The 25,095-nt window shown below is 39.7% G+C and overlaps 1 non-coding gene across 1 annotated transcript; it reads right to left on the bottom strand.

The window, feature by feature from the left end:
• Positions 1–21,343: 21,343 nt before the first annotated feature.
• On the bottom strand, positions 21,344–21,450 carry LOC127109038 (small nucleolar RNA R71). Its single transcript, XR_007796524.1, has one exon. It is a non-coding gene; the product is annotated as a small nucleolar RNA R71 (small nucleolar RNA).
• Between the last annotated feature and the right edge of the window lie 3,645 nt (positions 21,451–25,095).

Here is a 25,095-nt window from a genome sequence, read left to right as displayed (position 1 = left end):
TGGCAAAAGCAATTATCCAAGAGATATATCACCGGTTACTGGGTGGTATACTCAAAAACGAAGGAATATCAATACCGATTACTGGGTAAAGATAACCAACAAAGAGGGGATTACATCTGTCGGTTATTGGGTAGAAAACCACAGAAATAGGACTTACAACCACCGGTTACTGGGTAGAAGACCACAAAATCTATTGGGGAAAGGATGAACAATTACTGGTTACTGAGCAATTGAACAACTGAACCACAGGGAACTACAGGGGATAACAAGAGAGGAAATCAATCTAGGAACAAACTAGAAAGACACAATCAAACAAGACTCAACCCGATGAGGATATAACTCAGGGGAGTAATTCCATCCCGATACACACTTGGGAGGAAAATGAAACAATAATCATCCACGAGGACATAACTCAGTGGGAAAGAAAGAAGGAAAGATATACACTTTCTGCCTATGGGGCCGACTCTATATGGAGAGATCAGACACAGACATCTGCTTGGGGAAGAACATTTCACCAATAGCAGGAGATAACAAGCCAAGATATATGGCAAAGAATGCAATCATGAATATTTGAATGCTATGATTATGCATGTATATGCATGATTTGTGTATGATTAATGCTGACAAACAGACATATCTAACACAAACAGGTCCAGGAATCACGAACAAACACTCGGCAAATGTCTCGACAAGAAGGGAGAAGTCTAATAGAGAACTCAGCCTGGGAATAACCCGAGAAGGATGAAAATAAATCATCAGGGATATCAAACCCTATCCCAAAGCTACACTCGCTGAGGATACAAAGAATATGTTTTCAGGAGCAGCGAAAGAAGAGAATTAAACAGAGAACTCAACTCTGATGGGGATTATCTCTGGAACAAGAGTAAACAAGGGAAGACTTTAACCACAACTAGGAATAGGAAAAGTCGAAGCTTCTAACTGCAGGAGATAACACTCTGCACGGGAGAAGTCTTCCAGGAGAAAACAAATCCTGACATAAGGAAGATGCAGAAAATCTGTCGGAGAGTTTCCATCAACTCTCTCGGGGACAGGTGGTTTAATAACAATAAGATCCGCTGGAGAAGAAGCTCTACTGGGGAACCGTATCAAGGAATGATGTAAAACTCTATGGGGAAAAAACACCAATAAGATGTACGTCAATCAAAACACTCCCTTCTATCTGCCGGAGAGGAAACTCTGCAAAAGGGAAAAATAACATTTTGCTCCACTAGGGAAGGAAATAAACATCTTCACCACCAGCTCTTAATGCTAGAAGAAGTCTTCAGACTCGGAGGAGATACAAACATCAAACTCTGATCTGGCAACCCTACTGGGGACAAGCTGTAAATGCTCTCAAGGGAACTACCCTGGCTGGGGAAATTGGAAATGAATCCTTCATCAACAAGCGACATACCGGGGATACCTCTTTTCAAAATAAATGAAGAGGGAAAAACTCCCTCCATTAATTGCACTAGGCAACTTCCTGTTGAGGAGACAATTATCTGGAAAGATAGCTCTGCAGGGAACACATGCCTACTCCGCTGGAGATTCTTACTCAGGCTGGGGAAAGACAATCTTCCTCACGAGTAGACAGTCGGGATAATGAGACAGGGAATATTCTCAACTTAAAGCATATCAACTTTTATCAATTTATAAGGGATTTTAGGTTAGTCCATACAAGGGATGACAACCATACAAATGATAAAACATAAATGTTAGTGCCTGACATAGAGGGATACACATCTCTAAAATATTGAGGCAAAAACTGGAAAAGAAGAGATCATCCAAAGATCAACCATATACCAATCATGGATTGCTAAAACTTCACGGGAGAAACAAGTATGCATACACAACAAACTATCGGGAATGTATTTGATGAACATCCAAAAGGGGAAAGCAATCCAATAAGACGGTTCAATCCACTGCCATCAAAGAGAACTTCTCATACCAGACTCTCTGGGAAGTTGATGAAGAGGATACAAGGATTAAGAATGCCTGAACAGGAACAAATGTCTTACCCTTTGGTGATCATACTATCCTTGGGAAAGCACTGAGGACATCCCACTTATCCTTTCAGTCATTGTAAATGTTCACTTTGTTTAAAACAGTTTATTTATGAAACCTTTATTTGTTTAAAACACTGATATTCATCAATTAAAACATGCAAACGTTTGTTAAACAGAAACAAATAAGAGTGCAAAGAATTGGATAAAGGCTCAAATTCATTTAAGAGAATGGTAGTCCGCAAATGGCGAGACTCTATGGATCTTTACAAATTTGAAATTGGTGATATACATGGAAAAGGGCTACATTGAACATAATGACCGTTTCTCCACCAACTCTGAATCCACTTTATTTGAAACTTCAGTTGACAACGACTGAGCGAGAATCTTTGACGGACGACAATTGTAGAACAAAGTCTTGTCACGATGCAGTTACTTGCCAAATCCCTAATTTTTTCCTAGATTGCCCCTAGGTGAGGTACTCAATCTAGCGGGATATATATTCATTTTTTTATGTCTCTAACTTTTGCCTGGATCGCCCTTTCGGGTTTTCAATCCACCGAGACGCTCATTTTTGCCTAAGCCGCCCTTTCGGGTTTTCAACTTAACGAGCTATTCTTTTTTATTTTTATTTTTTTAGGCGAAGTATTTCTTGACTGTATCTGAATTCACAGGACGAGTGAAATCCTCTCCATCCATAGTTGTGAGCAACAGAGCACCGCCTGAAAAGGCTTTCTTAACAACGTATGGACCTTCATAGTTTGGATTCCACTTGCCCCTGGAATTGGGCGCCAAACACAAGACTTTCTTGAGTACGAGGTCACCTTCTCGGAACACATGGGGCTTGACCTTCTTATCAAAGGCTTTCTTCATCCTTTGTTGATATAACTGACCATGTCACATGGTAGTTAATCTCTCCTCTTCAATCAAATTCAATTGGTCATAACGACTCTGAACCCATTCAGCCTCAGTCAACTTGGCTTCCATCAAGACTCTTATTGATGGGATCTCGACCTCTACGGGGAGCACAACCTCCATGCCATATACAAGGGAGAAAGGGGTTGCCCCTGTTGAAGTGAGGACGGATGTACGATAGCCATGCAAAGCAAATGGCAACATCTCATGCCAATCTTTGTACGTAACAACCATCTTCTGAATAATCTTCTTGATGTTCTTGTTAGCAGCTTCAACAGCCCAATTCATCTTGGGTCTATAGGGAGAAGAATTATGATGTGCAATCTTGAACTCACTACATAGCTCTTTCATCATATTATTGTTCAAGTTAGATCCATTATCAGTAATGATCTTGTCTGGCAGACCAAATCAGCATATGAGTTGGTTCTTGATAAACCTCACAACCACCTGCCTGGTCACATTTGCATACGATGCCACTTCAACCCACTTGATGAAGTAATCAATGGCTACGAGAATAAAACGGTGACCGTTCGACGCCTTAGGCTCAACCATGCCAATCATGTCAATTACCCACATGGAGAAAGGCCATGGTGAGGAAATAACATTCAGAAGTGTCGGGGGAACATGAATCTTATCCGCATAAATCTGACACTTGTGGCATTTCTTCACAAACTTGCAACAGTCAGACTCCATTGTCAGCCAATAGTAGCCTGCTCTCAACATCTTTTTCGCCATGACATGTACATTGGAATGAGTACCAAATGAACTCTCATGGACTTCAGTCATCAACAGGTCTGCTTCATGTCTATCCATGCATCTGAGCAGGACCATGTCAAAATTCCTCTTGTAAAGCACATCACCATTAAGGTAGAAACTGCCAGATAATCTCCTCAAAGTCTTCTTATCTTTAACAGATGCCCCGTGTGGGTAAGTCTGACTTTGGAGAAAGCACTTGATATCATAATACCATGGCTTATCATCTTTCACCTCCTTAACTGCAAACACGTAAGTTGGTCTATCCAAGTGCATCACGGTAATATTTGGGACTTCATTCCAATAATTGACAACAATCATTGAAGCAAGCATAACGAGAGCATCCGCCATCTGATTTTCATCTCGAGGAATATGATGAAAGTCAACTTTAGTAAAGAAAGTTGAAATCCTCCTCGCATAATCTCTATATGGGATGAGGTCAGGCTGATTCGTCTCCCATTCAGCCTTAATCTGATTAACAACAAGGGCCGAGTCACCATAAACATCAAGATGTTTGATCCTAAGATCAATACATTCTTCCAAACCCATAATACAGGCCTCATACTCCGCCATATTATTTGTGCATTTGAAAGTTAGCCTTGCTATAAAAGGAAAATGTGTGCCTTGAGGAGTAATAATCAATGCCCCAATACCATTTCCATATTGATTGACAATGCCATCGAAAACCATACCCCATCGAGAACCAGGCTCTGGCCCTTCCTCAAGCAATGGTTCATCACGATCTTTCATTTTCAAATACAGAATCTCCTCATCAGGGAAGTCGTATTGCATAGACTGATAATCTTCAAGTGGTTGATGCGCCAAATGGCCAGCCAAGATACTACCTTTAATAGCTTTTTGAGCTCGATACTCAATATCATACTCAGATAACAGCATCTTCCAACGGGCAATTCTCCCAATTAAAGTAAGCTTCTCAAATATATACTTGATCGGATCCATTTTAGATATCAACCAAGTTGTATGATTCAACATATACTGGCGTAAACGCTTAGCATCCCAAGCCAAAGCACAACATGTCTTCTCAAGCATTGAGTACCGAGACTCACAGTCGGTGAACTTCTTACTCAAGTAGTATATTGCATATTCTTTCTTTCCTGATTTATCTTGCTGACCAAGGACACAACCCATGGAATCATCAAGCACAATCAAGTACATAATCAATGGTCTCCCTTCAACAGGCGGAGACAGAATCAGAGGCTCGGACAGATACTCTTTAATACTATCAAAGGCCTTTTGGCAATCCTCGGTCCAATCTTGGCGCTGATCTTTCTGGAGGAGCTTGCATATAGGCACATATGTGGCAATCATGTAGGATATAAATCTCGAAATGTAATTCAAGCGGCCAAGAAAACCTCGGACTTGCTTCTCAGTTTTGGGCGCAGGCATCTCTTGTATTACTTTGACCTTGGCAGGATCAACTTCAATACCCCTCTCGCTGATAATAAAGCCCAATAACTTGTCGGAACGGACTCCAAATATACACTTGTTTGGATTCAAGAGGAGTTTGTACTTCCTCAAACGCTAGAAAAGCTTCAACAAGTGTTCTACATGTTCAACTTCCATTTTCGACTTCGCAATCATATCGTTAACATACACCTCGATCTCCTTGTGTATCATGTCATGAAACAAGGTAGTCATAGCTTGTTGATACGTAGCTCCGACGTTCTTCAAACCGAAGGGCATCACTCGATAACAGAATGTTCCCCAAGGTGTGATGAATGTTGTCTTCTCCATATCCTCGGGTGCCATTTTAATCTGATTATAACCGGAAATCCATCGATAAATGAAAAGACATTGAATTTTGCCGTATTGTCTACCAACATATCAATGTGTGGTAAAGGAAAATCATCTTTTGGACTAGCTTTATTCAAGTCACGGTAATCCACGCACATTCGGACTTTTCCATCTTTTTTAGGCACAGGCACAATATTGGCCACCCATTGAGGATATGTAGAAGTTACCAGAAACCTCACATCAATTTGGTTCTGAACTTCTTCTTTAATCTTCACTGCCATATCAGGATGAGTTCTTCTGAGCTTTTGCTTCACGGGCACACACTCAGGCTTCAACGACAAGAAATGTTGCACGATATCAGTATTTAGACCAGGCATGTCTTCATACGACCAGTAAAAGACGTCGACATATTCTCGTAGCAACTCAGTCAACCCCTTCTTAACAGACTCTTCAAGGAGTGCCCCAATCTCCACTTCACGAATGCAGTCTTTAGACCCCAAGTCGAATGTTTCCAGATTCTCAAGATGTGGCTGAATGATCTTCTCCTCGTACTCAAGCAGACGGGTAATCTCATCAGGAATCTCTTCAACATTTTCTTCTTCTGCCTCAAATACAGGGAACTCAAAGTTGGGAGGTGGTGTTGGATCATTATGTTCAATGGGTTTGGTCAACATTGTAGCAACCTGAAAAATACAGTGTGCGAAAAAACAACCGGCGAAAGAAAATGACAGAAGAGTCGCCACCGTGCGTTATTCTTCCCAAATGAGGGAAAGGAAACGCTCGAAGTAAAGGAAAGGACAAGACGGGGTCTCGCAACCAAATCTTGGGTTCGGGAGTCGGTTATGCGAAGGGAAGGTATTAGCACCCCTACGCATCCGTAGTACTCTACGGGATCCACTTTTATAGTTCTTGTCTAAAGGGTGTGGGTTTATCTAATGTGTTATTTACTAAAAAAAAGGGTTAAATGAAAATGACTCGCGCGGATGTCGCATCCACTGCATACGTATCTCATCTGAATATGAGAATCAGAGTCTTCGTAGCTCGGCTACCTAGGGGTTAAGGGTAATTGTGTGCTCGCTAAGACATCACGTCTTATGCCTACGTATCTCATCTGGAATGAGAATCAGAGCAAGCCGTAGTTCGGCTAACTATGGGGTTATGGATTGGGTTTTGGACGAACGACGTCACTACGCAATCTACCGGATGCTCGACCTTTGGAGACTTACTCGCCTGTAGTAGAAGGAGTTAACGTGTTGCTTTGGGTTTTAGGGTTTGGGATGCTCAAGGGCAAAAAGGAAGTCCTTGACGAAGGAACCGCGCTACCTGCGGGGATACGAACACATACAAAACAAACATGTATAAAGTAAATGTGCCAACAAGGGGCTCAGAAGTAAATAAACAAAAGAAAACAAATGCCTCCTATCGAGGTCTTTCAGCTAAGAAAGCGATAAAATGCGGAAAAGAGGTAAAAGTACCACACGGATAAAGATCCGAAGTAACAACAATTAAAGGAGTAAGAAACCCAGGGATCTCCCAAGCTAATGCCATTAAAGAAAGGAGAGTCAGTACATGTAACCGGAATGAACCTCCAGGGGATATCCCACAAATAAAGTGGGAAAACCACGCAAACCATCTCTGCAAGAGTCTGTGAGCCCTCACAAAAACTCAACAAAAGGGTTAGTGAAACACGATAAGCATTTTTTTCATGGATAACAGTATGGTTTCAGAAACCTCAAACCCTGTGGCATACATTTCAGAAATCATGTGATTAAACATTCAAGGCATAGGTTTCACCCATTCATGCATAATTAAACCCGTGGGCAAAAACATAACAAAATTCATCCATCATACCTCATACATTCAGATGATCCAAATTAAGAGCATAAAATCATGGGAATGAGGCAAACCTGATGGGAGAGACCAGTTGAAATCAAATGGCACGGTTGGATTTGCAAGGCAATGTTAGCGTTTGCGTGAGATGAAAGTGTGTGAGTCAGATTGAATTTTTCAGAGTTGCCTGGGGGTTGCTCTGAGTTCTCTGTCAGGTTTCTCTCCAGGTTTTGTCAAGGGTTTTGTTTCAAGGAAACCTCAGAGTATTTTGCTTCTCTTCCTTTTTTTGTCTGATCTCCCTCTTTTATAACCTGATTTTCATGGCTTTGTGGGCTCAAATGAGAGAGGTACAAGTCCAAGTTTTTTCTATTATATTTTATTTATTTTTTTATTATTATTTTTATTTATTTATTTAAATTTTGGAAAAAATTATTATTATTATTTTTTAAATTTTTCGTTTTTTTTTATTTTATTTTATTTTTCGTTTTTTTTTTAGGGTTGATTGACATGATGAAATGCAATATGAAATGCTAAATGAATGCATGAATGAGGAGGGGAAATTTTGGGGTGTTACAAACATGCATAATGATTTTGAGTATAAAAGAGATTTCTGAATTCAAACAAGGCAAATCATTATGCAGATGAAAAATTGATTTTATTCTCTTTTTTAGGGTTTTATGGTGATCACCAATTTCATGCGAAAATCAAAAATGGAAAATAATTTGGAAAACAAACATTTAACATGCGATTATTGAATGAATATCATTGTATTAATCAATTATGCCAACAATGTCTTCACTTCTCCTTTTGGCATGGGAGAAAGGTTTTAAACAGGAATGAATATATTACGTTGACTTATGGATAACTGTTGGAACATCAACATCGACCCAGTTATTGCAGATCCCTCCAGGTATGACAAAGTTGCCGAGGTCTTCCTCTTCATCTTCTTCAATGATGGTAGCAGCTTCTTGATCTCTATCGGTGTGGATGAAACCTCTACTCTGAAACAACCCAAGATCATTAGAAACACCGGAAGAATACCCTATATATACCAGCCCAGGATTTATTATCTTCCACCTTTATCATTTTCCCCAAACCATTAGTTGCGCCATGCTCGATGGCTAACTTCGCATCATTGTAGGAGACAAATGAAGAAAGTCCTTTCCTAGAAGGCTCAGCAATAGACGAGGCTTGGAATGGAGTTCCAACCTCATCCTCAACATCGATGTAGGAAAAGGAAGATAAATGGCTGACCAAGAGAGCTTTCTCTCCCCCTATCACCACCAACTTCTTGTTCTTGACGAACTTCAACTTTTGGTGTAGGGTGGATGTCACGACACCTGCCTCGTGAATCCATGGTCTACCAAGTAAACAACTGTATGATGGATATATGTCCATAACTTGGAAAGTGATATGGAAATCACTAGGTCCAATCTTGATTGGGAGGTCTAATTCACCGATCACGGTCTTACGCGATCCATCAAAAGCTTTTACTACCACTCCACTCTGCCTCATGGGAGGTCCCTGATATGAAAGTTTGGCAAGAGTGGACTTTGGAAATACATTAAGGGATTACCATGTGTCCACCAACACATTGGACAGGGCATCGTCTTTATAGTTCATAGAGATATGTAAGGCCAAATTGTGGTCTTTTCCCTCCTCGGGAAGATCATCATCGCAGAAGCTCAAACTGTTGTAGGCAATTATATATGCAACAATGCTATCAAATTGTTCAATTGTGGCATCGTGATCCATATATGCCATGTCCATCACCCTTTGGAACGCTTCACGGTGTGGCTCTGAATTCATCAACAAAGATAGAACATATATCTTTGATGGAGTTTGAAGCAACTGCTCCACAACATTGTACTCGCTCCTCTTGATGAGCCTCAGCATCTCATCACCATCTTCTCTCAATATGCCAAACTGACCAACTAGGATATGAACTTTATCAGCTTTGACAACAACAGGGTCAACACCCTTCACAACAGGAATATAATGATTTGAAGAAGAAGTCCCCACGGGACTGACAGAACTAACAACATCTCTCTTCACGATGTTTTCATGGGATTTCGGCTGAGCCGAGAAAACACAACCACTACGGGTCACTCCACTTACGTCGAATATGCTTACAACAGAGGTTGAGAGAAATGGCACCTCCTTACCATCTTCTAGCATAATGGCATTGTAACGGTACGAGACCGCTTTATTTTACACATACGGGACAGGGCCCGCTGGCTTAATCACAAGAGTTGGCACCACCTTCTTTTTGCTGCCATCATATTTAATGATAACATGATCATGAATTTTGAACACAGGGGTAATAACATCAACTTCATCCTGTAAGACCCCAATTTTGTCCCTAAGATCCCTCATGGCATCATATCATATCATTGCATTGCCTCAAGGATCATTGGACACCTTGCCTCCTTCCCTATGGGTGGGATATCTTTTTGAGAGTGATTCTTGATTACCAAGCATGTTTTTATTTGTATATCATTGCTTTTCTTTTAATCACTAACCAAAAGTACAAAAATATGTCATCTAACCTTTGTCTTGCAGTTGAAGCAATAACAGGTCAAGGCAATTAAAGGAATTCATTGAGCAATAGATGATGGTCATTCTTGAGATTTGGACCTCATGATCATTCACAAGAGTTCATATGAACTATGTTGTCATTTGGAAGCAAAATCCTAAGTGGTAGAGGCTTGAATTTCATCAGAACACTTCCAAGTCATCTGAAGACCTAGAAAGTCAACTGCAAAGTCAACTGTGGATTTGGAGGTGGGAAGTGATTAGAAATACTTCATTCATGTTCAAACAAGTCTCATTTGACATTTCAAACACTCACATTGAAGAATTTGAGGTCCAGTCAAAAATTTTCCAAAATAGAAAGTGACCCATAATTTGAACTTTCCAAAAATGGAAAGATTTTGGACCAACTTCAACTCAATATTACATCATCAAACAAGCTTCAAATGAAATTTTGTTGAATATGAAAGTTGTATATCTTTCTCTCCCATTTCCAAAATGTCCAAGATCATGAGCATATGATGGGTGGTTGAGGAGATATGATCCAATCATTGCCAAATATGCATGGGACTTCAAATGAGCATAACTTTTCAACCAAAGCTCCAAAATGAGTGGTTCTTTTTGCAATATTCTCCTCTTGACCTCTAATTTCCAAATCATGCATCACATTACATGAATTGTCATCATATAATCATTTGTTAATCCATGGTTTTTTTGGAGGGAAATTACAAAATTCAAAAATGGTGCATTGTATGGACTTTTTGCCATTGCCATTGGTTTTAAAAAATGATTTTAAGTGAAAATGATGAAGCAAGTGGCACTGTTCACGTGCAATTGCTACATGCACCATGCAACTTTTGGTTTTTTGCAAAAACACCTCATTTCACTTAACCAAGTTAATTAGGGATTAACAAAGTGATTAGGGCTTCATATAAATACCTAAACCCTAACAGAATTGAAGGGGATTAATCATTTTTCACACTCCAAGATCCAAAATTCTCTCTCACTTCAAATTTTTGTCTCATTCGTAATTCAATTTTCTTCCAAATACCATGGCATTTTGACTTCATATTCCTGTTCCTGAGCTTGGATTTAGTGGAGATCAAGTGTTGTTTTGCTGAATTCGTGCAAGAAGAGTGCAGTTCATGTTCATGAAGATGCAAATGGAGTTTCTGTTTTGAGCTAGATCTAGAGCCATTCAAGCTTCAATTGCTTTATCAAACTTCATTTCAAGTATTGTGGAGTAGATTTGAACACTTCCAGGCTGTGGATCGTGGCATTTCAAAGGCTCTGCACTTCAAGAGGTCATAATTCGCATCTCTTAATTTTGAAATCCATTGCTATGTTGTTGTAGATCTTGTTGTCCTGATGAATCTGAGCTTTGAATCGTGTAATTTGGTGTCCTATTGACTGAGTTAGGGTAGATTAAAGTTTCATGCATGAATATTATTTTGTTCGATTTGATCTTAATACATGAAATTAGGCTTAGCTATTCATTGATTCATGATCTCCATTGAACGTACGACATGTTGATGTATTTCATTATGATTTCTGGAGAAATTTGCTGGAAAGTGCATGAGCTTCATGTACTATTCATCTTCTTTGTGAGGAAGAAGATGAAGATTATGAGTTTTCTAGGATTTGCTACGAACCTGCCATGGATTAGCTACGGTTTTCATGATTAGCCACGATTCTATGGTTTTGCATGCGTGTACTAGGGTTTGTTGATGATTGGTCCATGTAATTGCTTGGTGTGCATTTTGGTTGGTTCACATTGCTTTGACCCGTGCCACTCAGCATTGACTGCTGATTCAGATGCCACGTGATTTAGTGAAACGGTGTGTTTAGCACCTTGGCGCGCCACACATTCAAATTCGTACAGGATTCGATCCTTGGCTGAGGCGTTTTTTTAAATGTTATTTCATTTTCATACTTTCCCTCCTATTTTCACATATCATGTCCATTTTGATTTTCAATTTTTTCCTCAATTTAAAAAAAATCATAACAATTTGAAAATTGATCCAAAAAATACCTGGTTTTTTGAATAGTGATCCTTGAGATGTCTATTTTTTAATGATCATGATTTCCCAAATTGTGCTTGGCTGGATTTTATTTGGTGCTAGGTTGATTGATCATATGTCTAATTGTGACCTTGCCTTGCTTATCACTTTGTGAAATGCTTGTCTTTAATCTAATGAATGTGAAATTTTGCATGATGAATCTAGACACATTGCTGGACATTTTGGTTTTGGTTTGACATTTTTCTCAATTACCATTTCTGTTTTATGCATGTGCTAACTTGGTGTGACAATTTGTGTCACACCTTTTGATTTCCAACTTGTGCCATTTAATTTCCATGCCAAATGATGTTGGATGCTTCTGATTTTTTGTATGTTGATCATGTTAGATGTCTTGAATGAGCATGATTTTTTCCAAATTTATTTGAACCATTTCTGTTTTGATTTGAATTTTTCATTCATGATGATCACATATGAGCTTTGAGATTGCCTTTGACTTCACTTGATCATAAAATGCATTTGGTGAATGATTTTGATGTGAGCCTTTTTAGGACTTGTTAATATGAGGTTGAAGTTACTTTGTGTTAAATTTCAGCTCCTGTTCTGAATTTTCTTCACCTTTGACCCTAGGCTTTGACCTAGTGGTTTGTTGCTTACATGTGAGCTTTGATTTCAGGTTTAAGCATCCAAATGCCATGGTTAATGATGCTTCATTACTTGAACATTGATATTTGCTTTTGATTGTTAACACTTGATGTTTTGTAGGTTGAGGACAACTCACTTGAGTTTGCCTTATGGTTTATGCCTTGTACATTGGGATTGATTGTTTGATATTAGTTGTTATCTGTTTATCTGTACAGTTAAACTGATGTGTTTAGTTGTTTCCACAGGTACCTAAGTTGCTTTAAGTTCATTTTGAACTTTGCTTTGCTTGGTTGCTTAACCACTTAGGTATAATACCTCTTCTTCATGTAGTCTGGAAGACCTACTGTTATTAGTAGGCACCTGTCTGAAGCCCTCCTTAAGAGGCAATGTTTGTGCTTGTTTAATTTTGTGCCAAGCAGGTAAAGTCCTCTTAAGAGGCAATTGGCAGATAAAAGAGATGTGTAATCCATCTCCTGCTATTCAGTGTGTCATTCACCTTGCTCACACCATGTGTTGATGCATTGTGAATAATAACCCAAGATCTTATAGAGTCCATCTTTTGTGGAGAAGAGTTCCTACTTTCTGAACTCCCACACCTTCTATTGTTTAAAGCTCTCCCAGGCCAGGGATAAGAGCTATGAGGCATAACCCTCATCTCCATTTCATCTGCTTCACCCTAACTCTCAATGTTAGGGTTAAGAGCTCAAAATACCCCATTCCAGTTGGCTGTAAAGCCTAACCTTGCTTGAGCCTAATTGATTGTGTATAGTGTGTGCTAATTGAATGATTGTTGGCTTGTTTGCCCATATGTGCATAATTGTTTGTGTGTGCCTCAGTGCATTGCTTTCATCTTTGAACATTAATTGTATATCATTTCATGATCTTTGTTCATATCTTTGTGACATCTTTGTTTTTCCATTGAGGAGTCAATTGTAAGTCCATTTATTGGCGGTTGTTTCCTATGAGCTAGAAGGAGTTGGGACTAAGACCATTGATTGGCATCCCATTTCCTTGGAGTCGAGTGTAAGACCATTTATTGGCAACTTGTTTCCTCTTGCTTATTGCATTTGTTTTTCTTGTTGTATGTGAGGAGTCAATTGTAAGTCCATTTATTGGCAGTTGTTTCCTATGATCATTCCTCGGAGATTGGTATAAGTCCAGTGATTGGCATCCGGTATCCAGTTTTTTGTTTTGTGAGATTGGTGTAAGTCCATTGATTGGCATCCGGGATCCATCTTTGTTGGCTTTGCCTGATACTTTGTTTATCTATTATTTGCTTATTGCCTTTTCCAAAGGAATCACTTGGATCATCTACATATGATCTCAAGAGGTGAATATCTAAGAAGTTTTACTTCCTCACCCTCCCATCCTTTTGTTTCTTTAAACCTCCATTTGCATGTTAACCCAAACTTGAAAACTATTGTGCAAACATTTTCATTTCTTTTCAAATTAGAAACCTAGGCCTTAAGCCTCTGATTTTTCAAACTTCATTTTTCATAATACTTCTTTTGAATTGAATTCTAATCACACTTTAACCATCTTTTGTGAATAATCCTAATTGACTCATTTCACTCATTCAATTGTTTTGTGGCTCAAGTCCACTTTCTTGATAAGTTTTCATACATTAGCCATAGGTTTGATTTATCCTAGTTGGTTGATGTTAATCTCACCTTTTGTCCTTAGTGATTGAATTGTAAGACTTCCTTGCTTATTATAGGGTTAACCCCTCACTAGCAAGTTGAAGCTATTCTCACGTGGTGGACTTGTGGTTGTATAGGTTGAGTTTTCTCCCGTGGATACCGAAAGACCTTAGGGCTTTTGTTTTAAAATCAATTCACCCATATTTTGGAAATCTTTTAGCCGAACTACGGCGTTTTGATCCTTACCTTCCATGGAAAGGTACGTCGGCAACGGGTTCATCCGTTCAAACACAAAAAAATAATAACTTGTACATTCTTTTCTCATCCCTTCAATCATTTTTGCACAATAAATATTTCACAAACAAATAACGTTTCATACAACAAGTTGTGAAAACGGCTCCCTAGGAGTACCTAGGACGTTTTGGGTGCCTAACACCTTCCCATTGCGTAATTAACCCCTTACCCAAATCTCTGATCTTTTCATTAGTTTTCTCTGTGTAAAACGTCTTAGGCTTTTGTTCGCTTTTTAGCCATTCCTTTGGATAAATAAAAGTGCGGTGGCGACTCGATTCCTTGTATGCTTTGCTTTTGGTTTAATCAATAAATCATAAAGTGACGAATACACCGCTACACATCCTCATTACGATTTTGAAGTATCTCAATCATGCCTTGGTCTAGCATCTCTTGGATGTCTCTTCTTACTTTGCGGCATCCTCTTTCATTGATAGTGCACACATGGCATCTATCATGATCGTGCTCATAGTGACTGTGCTCACACAACAACCTATGCATTTCCACCAGGGACTACCTTATACCATTCACATAAAGGACTTTATATTTTCCAGGACAACCCTGGACCATGTTGACAGCTGCCTTCCCATGCTCGGGCAATGGGTTCTTCTTAACGTTCGGTCCTACATCCTCAAAGAATAGTATCCCACTCCTCACAAGGTCTTACACCTTGGTCTTTAACGGAAAGCAATTCTCCACATCATGTCCGGGAGCACCGGAATGATACACACAATGAAGTTCAGGCTTGTACCACCATTGAGGATTGGCTGGCACAGCAGGAGGATCACGTGGAGTTATCAACTTCCTATCAATCAAGGGAGGATATAATTTAGCATAGGTCATATGAATTGGGTCAAAAGTCACCCTCTTCCTCTCATAATTGCTGGTGCTGTTATTGTTATTGTTGCGAGGCTGGTAAGCCTGTTGTTGACGAGATTATTGTTGTGGTTGTTGAGCTTCTCTGAAAGCAGGTGCTATATGAGCCACCTGGTGTTGGTTGACGACAGGTCGCACTTCCTTCCTCCTCACAGAGGGTCTTCTTTTGCTATGGGAAGAAACAACATGAGTCTCCCCTTCCTTCTTCCTGGAAAATCCTCCATACTTCTTTGTCGAAGAATCATCACGGGATAGACGTCCTTCACGGACTCCCTCTTCTATCCTCATCCCCATATTTACCATTTCGGTAAAGTCCGAGGGAGCACTAGCAATCATGCGCTCATAATAGAAAGAGCTCAAAGTCTTCAAAAAGATCTTTGTCATCTCCTTCTCCTCCAACAGTGGCACTATCTGAGCTGCCAATTCCCTCCACCTTTGGGCATACTCCTTGAAGGTTTCCTTATCTTTTTGGGACATCGCCCTCAGCTAATCTCTGTATGGAGCCATGTCCACGTTGTATTTGTACTGTTTCACAAAAGCCTCTCCTAGATCATTGAAAGTGTGGATGCTTGCACTATTTAGCCCCATATATCAACGGAGCGCAGCACCTGTCAGGCTATCCTGGAAATAATGAATCAGTAGTTGATCATTATCTGTCTGGGTCGACATCTTGCGGGCATACATCACAAGATGACTGAGTTGACAGGAATTTCCCTTATACTTCTCAAAGTCAGGCACTTTGAATTTGATTGGGATTTGACATTGGGCACTAAGCACAGTTCATCAACACTCTTCCCAAACAGATCTTTTCCTCTCAGCGCTTTCAGTTCTTTGTGCAGCTCAAGGAATTGGTCCTACATCTCATCCATCTTTTCATAGACGTCCGGGCCCTCAGATGGCTCAGAGTGATAGATGGTGTCTTCTACACGCGACAAAGTACGCACAACGGGAGGTGGCACAAACATGACCGAGCTAGATGCCGACATGGAAGTAAAAATGGGAGCGAAACCCTCTGGCACAAAATTAGGTGGCATTCCCCAAGGGAATCCAGTAGGCAAATGCGGAGCGAAGTGGGCGGTGGCAGTAGGCACTGTAGAAGTAACCACTTCGGAAATGACAGTCCTCGCGGGAGGAGTTGCAGGAGTTGGAGAAGCTTGGCTCTGAGCAACAAGAACTAACTCCATCATGGCAGTCAGTCAGGCAATCTCCTCTTTCAAATCTCGATTCTCTTGCTTAAGGTGTTCCATGATCTTTGAATGATTGGCTCGAGTGTTGTACCGGTGCGTCAGCTTGTCTTCAAAATAAACGAAGAGCAAAGAGTTAGACCACTGTATCAAGAGCTCGGAACCAAAACCTGCTTATGCATATGATGCATGCAATGCTCGTGCATATGATTTGTTTTTAATCGGGGGAACTTTATAAAGATCTATTTGCAAATGTTTTGAAAATATTGAACTTTTTGAGACATATGTGGAATACTCATAGCAATATAATATTTGGAAACTTTTTACACCAAAGAAGTAGTACAGTCTCGGTAACCAAATACAATACAAGAGAAAAGGAGAATAAACATCCATTGGAGCCCTAGAAGTAATCATCAAAAGCCTTCAAGATCGGAAGATACGTCGCACGAAGCCTCTTCACTTCTCTCTCATAAGCTGCTTCCATGTCGGCCTTCTCCTTGGCAAGCTGATCATATCTCTTCTTCCAAAACCTAGATGAGTGAGGTAGGAGAGAAGTAACCACATCATCGGGTTCATCAATAACCTGATGCTCTAGAAACTCGATCATTGCATCCTTATCCTTGAGCTACTGAAGAAGCTCCTCACGCTCACGAACCCAAGCACGCGAACAGTCTTCGTCTCTCAACTCCTCTACTCCTTGATTAGGGAGGGTTGAAGGCCCAACCATAACCATAGGGGTAGGTCTCGGATACTCATATGACATGCGGTACTCGAGGGCTCTCTTCCTTACCCAAGAGGTGTAAGGCTCCAAAGCAACACAATTCTTCGAACCAAGCTCATTCCTCCCTTTCCTATGAACCTTGCACCAGGCAAGAACCATCCTATCCTTCAGGTTTTGGGGATCTTTACCCTCTTTAAAGAATAAGCCTTCCAACGAAATGTTGTTAGGTTTATCCTTTAAGGGGAACCCAAGCTGATGGCGAGCCAAAGCAGGATTGTAGTTAATTCCACCACATGTACCAAGAAGAGGTACATTGGAGAACTCACCACAAGAATCAATAATATTAACGCCATCATAAACACGATTATACCAAAAGATATCATCATTAGTGAGAAATAAGTGTCGCCCAACAGAGTCGGAACGAGATTAAGAGAAGAGAAAATCCTAATAGCGTTCACATCCACGAAGTTCTCGATGTTGGGAAATAACACTAGCCCATAGATGAGGAGTACAAATATGGCTTCAAAAGCTTCCTTACTCATGACCTTCCCAAACAAGGTAGCTTTGGCAATCAGAAAATCAGACGGGAGACCTTGAATTCCACCCTTGGTAGTCGTATTGGCAACAATGTCGGATACCTCCATCTGAAGCATGTCAGCAATCTCTTGAGAAGACAGAATCTTCTCCAAACCACTGAATGACAATCGATCGAGAACATGTATACCCACATGATAAGCGTACTCCTCTAATGTAGGCAAAATCTAGAAATCCGGAAAAGTGAAACACCGATACAGAGGATCGTAGAACTGCACCAACACACTTATCAGTCCCTCGTCCACCTTGGTAGAGAGAATAGCTAGAAGCTTCCCATGGCGACCTTTGAACTCCAAGGGCTCTAATACATAAGATGTCAGACACCTTAACTCTCTCAAGTTGGGTTGTCTGAAACTGTACTTCTTCGTATTCCTTCTTTGTTTATCCATGTCTGAAAATTTGCAAATAAACCTCTTAAGTTCCTTGTAAAAATCTTATTGTTGATGACATGAACGCGAATGAATGCATGGATGCATGGATGCAACAAACACACTCAAGGATCAAGCAAGTCACACCACACAAAGGTCACGGGATGGCTCAAGTCATATACAATATCAATCATCCATTTTGGTGGATTATGGTTTACACCTTATCAACACCCAAGTTCCATTAATTTTGAGGATATACGAAAACGGATCGACCGCGAATCACGGGTTTGTTGTGAGTCATAAGCATGGAGTCTCGGTTAAGAACCACCCAATGGGAGTGTACTATGGTTAAACCTGACAATCATGTTCTAAAAAGGTTCCCATAGTCATCATCCTATCTTTCGGATATTATCGGATAAAACGACTACTCGTCCTAAAAAAATATTCTCAAGAGGGACTCTTATGAGTGTAGTATCGCGTAACAATCGCATCAAGTGTTACACTTGAACGACCTTCGCACTACATCCTAAAATAGGCTAAGATGGGCTAGGTATCTAAGGTCCTTGGTCTCTAGGGTTCATATTGGAAAGAGTAATGCCTAACCACGACTACTTGTGTGACATTAGTCATCCCAATAAAACCTCCACCAAGTGAATGGACTTGCAAGTTAACTTGTTAAGGAATAACTCCACACAAGTCCACTCGAGTTCGGGTATATAACTCATCTCACAAGAAACCACCAAGCATACAAACAATTAATATATCAAGCAATTCATACATTACAAACAATACATTCATCCCAAATTTTCACAAAAATATACAACAAATAAATATAAACATACAACAGCAAAAAGTAGGCGAAACCCACGGGGCTTGTCTCTGATAACACTGAAATTTATCGTATTTTCGACTCCGATTTCACATGCATTCTAGTTGTTTTATTATCATTTTGTTGTGTTATTGCTATGTTTTTCTTTGTTTTCAGGTTTTTACTTTAATCGGAGCCCCGATCGAGAAAAGGAGTGAAAAAGAGCTAAAAACCCTAAAATTCAGCATTTTGTACTTGTGGCCTACCCCATGGCTGGCGCCATAGACCCTCCCATGACGTGTCCAAGCTCAACTTCCCTCAACTTCCACGTTCCCCACTACTTCCACTAAGGCGCCTTAGATTGGCCTAGTGGCGGGCGCCATGGCCTTGTGGCGGGCGCCACAAGAGGAAAAGTTTTCCCTCTTATTTTCAAGTTGAAGGGCATCCTTGTCATTTCCATCTTTTTACTTGCTTATAAATAGAAACTCGAAATCACTTTTACAATCATCCAAACTTAGAACAGAGGCAAACTCAGAGCAACTTTGTTTCACTTAGACATATATTCAGTATTTTAAAGTGGTAATCGCTTCGCATTGGAGTGTTACCACAATTGTGTAATCAAGTTTGTGATAGAGTCTGTAATCGAGTTTGGATCACTTTGGAAGGAAGTTAATCCTGCCGCCATTTTCATTTCCGCTTTGCAATTTATTCAACCCTCCGATTGGAGCAGGTTTTTATTACTTGTCTTTATCTTATTTATTTTCCCGCACTCGCTTTAAATTATTTATTTCCTCGCACTCGCTTTAAATTATTTATTTCCTCGCACTCGCTTTACTTTCATTTATTTCCTCGCACTCGCTTTAAATTATTTATTTCCTCGCACTCGCTTTACTTTCATTTATTTCCTCGCACTCGCTTTACTTTCATTGATTTCCTCGCACTCGCTTTAAATTATTTATTTTCCGCACTCGCTTTAAATTATTTATTTTCCGCACTCGCACTACTTTTATTTACTTTCTGCACTCGCACTACTTTTATTTAAATTAATGCACTTTTACTTTACCATGTCTAACTAAATCTATAAGGTTAGAATGTAAGAATCGTAATTAAACCGATAATCCGTACAATTGTTCGTAGAAACACTTAAGGGCTATTTTAACTTTCAACTTAAGTTTTCCCACACTTCAATTCCGTTGGGTAAGATCGAAAGCCGTCCAACGTCTATCTAAACTTAATTGTTTTTAACTATTTCAAAAACAGCGAAAGCGCTTTGTTTAGTTTATTAGGAGTTTTTAACTTAAGAAGAAAAGAGATTTTAAAACTATTTTCGGACGCATTTATAAGTTTAGAGTCTGGTTCGTGAGAACCTCTTTTGGTTAAGAAATCCAGGTTATAATACTTTTCAACTTAGTCAAGATACTATATTTCTTAAAAATAGGTTTACTACTCTAACGCAATGCGCGCCTTTTTATAAGTGACAATAAGAGGGTTTGATTAGGGAGTACAACTCGGTTCTGAATACGCGAAAGCGATAGTTCCTGTTAAATTAGTTTTTTTCAAAGTAGGAAACATTGCCTATAAGTAATTCTATTAGCAAGTACTTGGATTATTAATTGATTACGTGAATTACATTCGACCCTGTCTTTATTAATTAATCTTTATTCAACACTTTACTTTTCATTGCACACTCCAAAAAAACACCTATGTCGATTGCCTTTGATAAACACCATAACAACAGATAACGATAGATTGACACTTGGTCTCTGTGGATTCGACAATCTTTTATATTACTCTAACGCGTTCGTATACTTGCGAAAAGCACCGCATCAAGTTTTTGGCGCCGTTACCGGGGACCAATTTTGTCAAATTTCATTTTCATGTTGTTATATCGTTTAGACTTAGGCTATTTCCCGCCGGTCAATGCGAAGAACTCGCAGCACCGGAAGTTTAAGCTTAGTATACCCTCTGGCGGAACCTGAATGTTACGCTCGCGCATGTTTATTCTTTCATAGAATTAAGAGAGCTATGGCCGAAGATCAAAACCAAAGACCTCTTAAAGATTTCGCTCAACCATCAAATGAAGAACCTAGTTCTAGTATAGTAAACCCAACCATCCCAGCTAATAATTTTGAACTTAAACCATCCCTGTTGCAACTAGTGCAACAGAGACAATTCGCAGGTCTCGCTACTGAGAACCCAAACCAACATTTAAAAATATTTCTTCAATTAGCAGACACTTTTAAAACCAATGGAGCTTCTCCTGAGGCAATACGTTTAAGATTATTTCCCTTTTCCCTCAGAGATAAAGCCCTATCATGGTTAGATTCCCTTCCACCCAATTCCATTACGACTTGGGATAACCTTAGAAGAGTTTTTCTTGTTAGATATTTTTCCCCCGAGTAAGACCGCCATTCTTCGAAACCATATAACTAGATTTACCCAAAACCAAGGAGAATCACTGTTCGAAGCTTGGGAGAGATATAAAGAGTTGTTACGAGCATGCCCATATCATGGTTTAGAAAATTGGTTAATCATTCAAACCTTCTATAATGGACTTCACTATAACACAAAGAAGACCATCGACGCTGCCGCAGGCGGTGTTCTGATGAACAAACCTTATCCTGAAGCTAGTGCCCTTATCGAAGATATGGCTCAGAACCATCAATCATGGGGAGTCGAACGAGCGACAGTTGAGAAGAAGGAAGCCCAAGGAGGAGTGCATGAACTAAGCTCTATAGACATGATACAAGCTAAAATGGACGCATTAGCCCTCAAAGTCGAGCATATGTGCATAAACCCGAATACTGTAGCAGCAGTTTCGTCGGATTATGAGATATGTGGAACCAAAGGACACCAATCTGCAGAATGCAGTCTATTAAACGAAACCCACTATGAGCAAGTGAACTACACCCAAGGGAACCCATACTCAAATACCTATAACCCTGGATGGAGGAATCACCCGAACTTCTCCTATAAAAACAATAACCCTATCCAAAATAATGCACCTCCGAGACCTAGTTATCAAGCCCCTAGATCAAATCAACCTATGCAACCTGTACCACCAAAGCCGAGCCTTGAGAAAATTATGGAAAATTTTATCACCTCTCAAACCCAACAAAACAAGGAGTTCATGAACCAAAACATTCATGTTAACGAATTGATTACTCAGTTAGGAACCAAGGTTGACCAAATAGTTACTCATACTAAGATGCTTGAAACCCATATCTCTCAGGTAGCTTTAAACCAAGCCCCTCAGACTACTCCTGGAGGACAATTCCATGGACAACCTCAACAAAATCCGAGAGGACAAGCCAATGCCATTACCTTACAAAGTGGGAACGCTTATGATGAGCCACCAAACCCTAGATTGAGTGAATCCGAAACTTCTAAGGAATGTACCAAGCCCCCGAACGAAGTAAAGGAACCAGAGGAATCTGAAAACCAGGAAGGTCGAGAAAAAAGAGAAGAACCTAAATATAAAACTTACGTACCACCCCCGCCCTATAAACCACCTATACCATATCCGCAAAGACTCAAACAAACCCAGCTCAATAAACAGTATAAAAAATTTATTAAAGTCATAGAAAAACTTCATGTAGAAATCCCTTTTACAGAAGCCATCACCCAAATACCTTCTTATGCAAAGTTTCTCAAAGACATCCTTACCAACAAACGTAGACTTGACGATCCGAAGCCTTTGGAATGTAATGCTATTTCCGAGGATAAATTAGCGAAAAAAGATAAAGATCCTGGAAATTTCTCCATTCCTTGCCTTTTGGGTAATCATGTCATCGAAAAAGCTTTTCTAGACTTAGGAGCTAGTGTGAGCCTAATGCCTTTAGCAGTTTGTGAGAGGTTAAACTTAGGAGAATTACAGCCCACTAAGATGTCACTTCAGTTAGCTGATAGATATGTTAAATATCCGATAGGCATTTTAGAAGATGTTCCTGTTAGGATAGGTCAGATATTTATCCCTACTGATTTTGTTGTCATGGACATCAAAGAGGACAATGATATACCAATCCTTCTAGGTAGACCATTCTTATCGACTGCAGGAGCCATAATAGATGTCAAGAAAGGAAAGTTGACATTTGAGGTAGGTGACGAGAAAATAGAATTTATACTTTTGAAATTTCTTATGGCACCTGTGATGGGAGACTCGTGTTATGCCTTAGATATCATTGATGAATGTGTTAGAGAATTAGAACAAAAAGAAATTATAAAGATAATTAAGTTACCATCAACTCTCATAAGGGAAGATGATGACTTTAAGAAACCCTACATCGATGATAACCTTTACGAATGTTTATCACTTACCCCAGATCTTATGCCATGCCCTAAGAAACCGACCTTAGAACTTAAGGAACTGCCTAAGAACCTGAGATATGAGTTCCTCGATGAAGAGATGAATCGTCCAGTAATAGTCAGTGCTACCTTGAGCCAAGAGGAAACGAACCAACTTTTAGACGTTTTATGAAGATATCCCTCAGCCTTAGGATATAATATCTCTGACCTGAAAGGTATAAGTCCATCCGTATGCATGCATCGGATTTCACTCGAAGAAGATTCAAAACCCTCCAGGGAACATCAGAGAAGAATAAACCCTATAATGAGTGATGTTGTTAAGAAGGAAGTTCTTAAGTTACTTGAGGCAGGTATCACTACCAGATCTCGGATAGTAAGTGGGTGAGCCCTGTGCATGTAGTACCTAAAAAGGGAGGCATCACAGTCGTGCAAAATGATAAAGGCGAACATGTTGCAAAACTTTTAGAAGGAGGATGGTGGATGTGTATAGATTATAGAAAATTAAATAAAGCAACTAGGAAGGATCATTTCCCTTTACCATTTATAGACCAGATGTTGGAGCGTCTAGCCAGACACTCTTACTTCTGTTATCTAGATGGATACTCTGGATTCTTCCAAATACCTATCCACCCCGAAGATCAAGAAAAAACTACCTTTATATGCCCTTATGGAACTTTTGCCTACAGACGAATGCCATTCGGCCTCTGTAATACCCCAGCTACTTTCCAACGCTGCATGATGTCAATCTTTACAGATTACCTAGATGGTATCATGGAAGTGTTTATGGATGATTTCTCGGTTTGCGGATTTGATTTCCATTATTGTCTTGCTAACCTTGAGAAAATCTTGGAGAGATGCGTGGAGGTGAACCTCGTGCTGAACTGGGAAAAATGTCATTTCATGGTGACCGAAGGAATAGTTTTAGGACATATAGTTTCCGAAAAAGGTATAGAGGTAGATAAAGCTAAAATAGAAGTTATAGAAAACCTAAAACCAACAAAAACCATCAGAGAAGTCCGAAGCTTTCTTGGACACGCTGGATTCTACCGGCGTTTTATTGAGGACTTCTCCAAAATAACTAAACCTTTAACTGGACTTTAATTGAAAGATGCTGAATTCATTTTCGATAAAAAATGTAATGACGCATTTAATCTTTTAAAGCAAGCATTAATCTCAGCAACCATTATGAAACCGCCTGATTGGTCGGAACCTTTTGAGATAATGTGCGATGCTAGTGATTATGCAGTTGGAGCCGTTCTAGGACAAAGGAAAGATAAAAAATTACATGCCATTTATTATGCCAGTAGAACCCTAGATGCTGCCCAACTTAACTATGCAACAACTGAAAAAGAATTACTCGCTGTAGTTTTCGCTATAGACAAATTTAGATCTTATCTAGTAGGAGAAAAAATTATAGTTTACACCGATCGTGCTGCCATTCGTTACCTATTAAGTAAAAAAGATGCCAAGCCCAGGTTACTCCGATGGATTCTATTACTACAAGAGTTTGATTTAGACATCAGAGATAAAAAAGGCACTGAAAATGTAGTAGCCGATCACCTTTCTAGGCTAGAACATCTAAAACCTGAACTAGTACCCATAAATGATGATTTCGCCTATGATAGACTGATCTCTAGAGTAGAGACCATTGAAGATAATAACCTAGATCCTCATGAGCACCCCCAAAATTCCTTAGCAATAAGTAACGTACGCTGGTATGTAGACTTCGTTAATTACCTAGCTGGTGATATAGTACCCCCTGATCTTGACTACCACCGCAAGAAGAAATTCTTCCACGACGTGAGAAACTTCTATTGGGACAAATCGCTTCTTTTCAAAAGGGGTAAAGATGGCATT

This window comes from Lathyrus oleraceus, chromosome 7, assembly GCF_024323335.1.
Source record: "Lathyrus oleraceus cultivar Zhongwan6 chromosome 7, CAAS_Psat_ZW6_1.0, whole genome shotgun sequence".
Classification (NCBI taxonomy): domain Eukaryota; kingdom Viridiplantae; phylum Streptophyta; class Magnoliopsida; order Fabales; family Fabaceae; genus Lathyrus; species Lathyrus oleraceus.
The sequence above is the reverse complement of the archived record's forward strand: the minus strand, read 5'-3'. Positions and strand labels throughout refer to the sequence as shown.